Genomic DNA, 6000 nt, shown 5'->3' on the forward strand with positions numbered 1-6000 from the left:
CATATAAGGAGCAAATGGCAACAGTAATTTCCTAACTTGAAATGTCAGGTTAATAGAGGGGAAAGGTTATGATGGACTTACTTTTCAAGCACAGTGGCGGCTCGTGGGTTTTAAAATAGAGGAGGCACACTAATTGTACTGGTCTGGGGATACCTGCCGATTATTATTATTAATATTTGCTTAACCACTTTAAAATGGCTTTTTGGTTGCTTTTAGTCAGAAAACGTAAAGAAAACGACACACATACAGCAAGATAATATAATTTCACTTAGGCTACCTGGCCTATCACTTTAAGCAAAATCCATCCCTTCTTAAAAGTCTGTTAAAAGAGCTGACTGCTGCAAAGTTAGCCTGTATCCAGCTTAGGCGTGTTCTCCCTTTATTTTTAATTTGTATATATACTGTTTGAATGACAGCTTGGTAAATCTGTTGGCGATCAAATATTCAATATCGCTACTCATCATAAGTACTTGGTATATTATCGGGCTATGATGATTGGTTGATATACCAGAAGGGAGGCTAGCCTCCCCTACATGAGCTGTGTCCCAATTCAAAGACCGCATCTTTCGGAGGACGGGTCCTTCGAAGGATGCGGCCGACACGGCCTTCGCAGAATTTCTTGACTGCGCCAGCAGGTGTTCCCGATTAATGCTCCTGTCGCGTGGCAACGGTGCGAGAAGAGAGCTGCCATATATGTTATTTGTTAATGAAAACGAAAATAACTGGAGCCTGAATTGTTAGGTCCTGACTTTTAATGACCGAATTACACTTTAAATGTAAGACTTACTTTAATATTGTAATGACGTGAAAAAATACAAAATATAAAGTGATTAAATGTCGACTTATATCTTACCAAAATGTGATTTTATGTTGTTTATTCTATTATTAATTATTATGTACATAAATGGACATTTTCAACCCTGTTTAGTTTTATGCAGCTGAATATAAAAAGTTCACTTACACACGTTACTGCCGCTCGTCTACGGCAGCTAACAAAGTTGCTAGGCAACAAGAAGAGTCCTCAGTAGGCTAGACCGGTCCGAGTACTTCGGAAGCAGCCTTGATATGGTTCGCAGTTGTAGCCACTTAGCAATAAACTTTGTTCGCTTCATCTCCAAAATAACAAAGTGGTGGAGTGTAACGAAATACATTCCATAAGTATTCATACAAATTATATTTTTTCTCATAGGACAGCTACAATACAAAAACATGGTATAATATAATTTCACTTAGGCTACCTGGCCTATCACTTTAAGCAAAATCCATCCCTTCTTAAAAGTCTGTTAAAAGAGCTGACTGCTGCAAAGTTAGCCTGTATCCAGCTTAGGCGTGTTCTCCCTTTATTTTTAATTTGTATATATACTGTTTGAATGACAGCTTGGTAAATCTGTTGGCGATCAAATATTCAATATCGCTACTCATCATAAGTACTTGGTATATTATCGGGCTATGATGATTGGTTGATATACCAGAAGGGAGGCTAGCCTCCCCTACATGAGCTGTGTCCCAATTCAAAGACCGCATCTTTCGGAGGACGGGTCCTTCGAAGGATGCGGCCGACACGGCCTTCGCAGAATTTCTTGACTGCGCCAGCAGGTGTTCCCGATTAATGCTCCTGTCGCGTGGCAACGGTGCGAGAAGAGAGCTGCCATATATGTTATTTGTTAATGAAAACGAAAATAACTGGAGCCTGAATTGTTAGGTCCTGACTTTTAATGACCGAATTACACTTTAAATGTAAGACTTACTTTAATATTGTAATGACGTGAAAAAATACAAAATATAAAGTGATTAAATGTCGACTTATATCTTACCAAAATGTGATTTTATGTTGTTTATTCTATTATTAATTATTATGTACATAAATGGACATTTTCAACCCTGTTTAGTTTTATGCAGCTGAATATAAAAAGTTCACTTACACACGTTACTGCCGCTCGTCTACGGCAGCTAACAAAGTTGCTAGGCAACAAGAAGAGTCCTCAGTAGGCTAGACCGGTCCGAGTACTTCGGAAGCAGCCTTGATATGGTTCGCAGTTGTAGCCACTTAGCAATAAACTTTGTTCGCTTCATCTCCAAAATAACAAAGTGGTGGAGTGTAACGAAATACATTCCATAAGTATTCATACAAATTATATTTTTTCTCATAGGACAGCTACAATACAAAAACATGGTCCTTTACAATATCATGCACTGTTGTACATTAAACTGCCCAACAGTAGGCCTATATAAAGTATTTTAAATGTAACAACCTTGAACATATTCAGAAGTAAAATGCAACATTAGAGTACACTGTAGTGAAGCAGTAATACTAAAGCAAGACCATCATATATAGTTGTTTCTGCAGAATACATAGGCTACTTTTACTCTTCATACCTTAAGTACATTACAGTATAAAGGATAATACTTTTACTTAAGGTTTTAAATGCATGCATTTTGTCCTCAATGTGCATAGTAGTTACTGAAAGTACTTTATTAAAGTAACTCATATTTCTTCCACCAATTACTTTTTCATAGCTCTACACAATTAACCTCACTGCTGGACAGTGGAAATATGCACTCAAACACTCTGGAGACTATCCCAGATGATGCCACACCAGGCTTTCTATGGCAGCCCGTCCAGGTCCAGCAGCTCCACCAGGGTCTCACTGCTCAGCTGAATGAAAGCGTACATACAAATCATCTTTTTTATGTATTGTTAAATTTTGATGTTGTTTTTCTAATGTTGAATTGAAGTTATTTTGTAATTAGTTGTAAAAAGTACTTTTAGTATAGAACAATTTATTTTCATTTGCAAATGTTATTCAGAGGCAAAAAAAATGTATAGAAGAATTTCTGTCATTTACAAAGTATAACTTGCTTTGCACAAATTAACAATTTCCAGAACTACTACTTGTCTTTTATTTACAAGTTTCAACTAAAACAATACACAGAAATGACTTTGCTTCATTTACAAACAACTTAAATTACAAAAGTAATAAACAACTTCATTCATTTCATTTTTAAGTTTCCCAGAAGCACCATTTTCTTCAAAACTGTCCTAAAAGAAGAGAAAAAGGAAAGAAAATGATTAAGACAGGGCTGCAATCGTAAGGTTAGAAAATATGACAGCAGGACGTGGATCATCAAGTTTGCCTAAAACATTTATGCTACAAAATAAATAAACACAAAAAAAACAATGAAATAAAATAAAAATACAAGTTAAAGACTTGTCTACTTATTAAGTAGCCTTATAGGCATACTTGTCTTGTTGTTGTGGGCTTTATATATGGGTGAGGGCTAATTGTTGTGAACACAAGAGGTCCATTGGAAATATTACAGATGGGTAATGCCTTACCTCCGAGCCACAATGGCAGAGTTGTTGTCCCAAGTACAGGAATGATCAAATTCAGCCCTCTAATTTAATAAATACAAGTTATTTTGCCTCAAACCACCGAACGAATGAATCTGTTCACATTTTTAAGACCCCTGACTTTTAACATTTGTTTTGCTAGCTATTTGAGCAAATTAAAACAGAATACTTACATTTATAAGTGTATTCGTTGGCAGCCACAGAACCATCACCCGCTATTTTGTTTGAATAAAAGTCCCGTTGCCACCGGCACGCTATGAATTCTGGGATAGGGTAGGCTGCGAAGGATCCATCTGATGTATCCTTCATTTGCCGGAGAAACGGAGGACGCATTTGAAGTCGCGTTCGAATTGCGGCAGGGCGGGGACGCAATCGGCCTTCAAATGCAGCCTTCGGAGGATGCATCATGAATTGGGACAGTCTTCGTCGCGCCGCCATGACGCAATCGGCCTTCAAATGCGCACTTAGAAGGACATAGCCTATGAATTGGGACACAGCAATGGTTTCTTTTCTAAACACTCGATGCTGATTGGCTAATTTTTTTTACCAACGGAGGCACGAGAGCTCAGCTCTCCCCCGGCCTCCCCTTCTCTATCATTTAGCTGTTGTAATTACATCAGCAGATTCGGCACATTCGCAATAGAAAAGCGGCGCTTTCCAACTTCAGTAACATGTTATGGTATGGTTGGTATTACAGCTGTGAAATTACAAACAAAAAATAAATGTTCTGAGATGAATTGAAAATGAATTGTGAATTTTATTAACATTAAATCGTCCTCATAGGCGGAGCGTGTGTAAGGCTGGCCACGGGGACTTCGGGCAAAAATGCCACTAAATTGGACAAAAATGCCCCTGCATAAATTAAGTCTATTACGTCTGATGCTAAAAAAGTGAATATGAATAGACAGTGTCGATTGTGCTATTAAATTTAGATCTGCTTATGTTGCACCATATTTCATTTTAGACGTTTTTACAGTGTTGCACATTTTAACCAATCACACACAATTCTGTTGAGCTTAGGAATGCAATGGCCAATTAGAGGCGTTCAGATGAGTCATCGTTCAAACTCATCAGTTTTGTGAGTGCGTGCGCGTTCGCTGACTGAATTCCAGACTCTTGCGAATTCTCATCATAAACCACAAAGCGCAGATAGATGTACATACAATGTAAGATATTCATTTCACAGTGTATACAGCTTCATTGATTATAACAATAGTTTTGTTTTTTTGAGAGTGCTTAAACTCGCGATAGACAGTGATAATGTCACTTTCTATATAGGCTATAATTTATTCGCTGTTTGAATAACCATGGAAAGGAAACATTATATAATTATCCATTTCTAAAGTTTTTATTGTAATCACGTTAAATACAAATTCAGTCTCATTAAACATTTTTCTTAGCCGACAGCCATGTTTAGTTCTTTACTAAAAAGACGGGTTTATTATGTTTAATACATTTGGCTACTTTTAGCCTTACCCTGGAGATGGTTCACCCTCCGCCTATGATCGTCCTCCTCCCATTTTCACCTCAAAATTTTGGGGAAGCTGTGCCTCCCCAGATGAGCCGCCACTGGCAATAATTAAGTTGAACTGTCCATCTGTACATTTTATAAAAATATATAATGTTTTATTAATTTATTAGATAATTCCTTTCGGTTGAAAAATTGTTTTATTAATATGTGCCTTCCTTTTAGTTTGATTGCTTTAATTCATGGTTACCTTTTACTTATTAATTTCTAAGTTTGTTTTATTTTCCCCCTAGCTTCACACTTTAATTAATACTAAAGAATGATTAAATAAAAAGTGATAAATTCTAAATTAATTAATTATCAAATTGCTTATTTGGTATTTTTATCTGGGAATTTATTTATTTATTCAACCAACATGCTAGTGAATGCTAGAGAGATCACCTGTGATTGCTGTGAGATGCATGCAAGTTGGAAAAGTGTGTCCGACTTGCTCTGATGTCTTGCTGATGTATGTCAAAAAACTCTCACGATGACAAGGTGGTCATTTGATTATTTTTTTCTCTAAAGGACATAATGGCTTAATTGAAGTGTAAGGCAATTTTGACAAAGATTGTGGTCTTGTTCTGTGCCAAAACTTCCTCTTTGCCAACATATTGATGCTCAGTCACAGACCCAGACTGGCCATTGGGAGCACCGTGAGAATTCCCAGTGGCCTGGCTGCTGATTTGGCCAGCTGTCCTGTTTTTTTAGTTATTATTATTATTAATATTTTATATTTTTGCCTTCCCAATGTACCAAAGTGACCATTTCTGATTTTGTTATTCGATAATAAATCATAATTCGGTTAGTCTTGACTGGCAGTTTCGAAACCATTTCCAACAGAGTAATCAATGCGCAGGACTCGAGGAAGGAGAGGAAGCAGCCAGAAGAAGCCGTGAAATGTAGCAAAATTACTGACCTGTTCAGGGCTTCAAGTGCAGGTCAGTTTCATCAGTATATACGCTACTGTAGTTTTGTCTTTATTAACCTAGTTGAGTAGGCTATAAAACTGCTGTTAGGCTATCAGGAGCACCCCATTATTAGCATCAGTCAGAATACTGTGCTAAAGGGCATCATTATTGATTGTAAAGTTAAATTAATACATTTAGCAGACAGATATTCATATAGATTTATTGTGTAG

The sequence above is a fragment of the Sinocyclocheilus grahami genome, unplaced genomic scaffold (assembly GCF_001515645.1).
Source record: "Sinocyclocheilus grahami isolate Dianchi unplaced genomic scaffold, SAMN03320097.WGS_v1.1 scaffold479.1, whole genome shotgun sequence".
In the NCBI taxonomy this organism is placed as follows: Eukaryota; Metazoa; Chordata; class Actinopteri; order Cypriniformes; family Cyprinidae; genus Sinocyclocheilus; species Sinocyclocheilus grahami.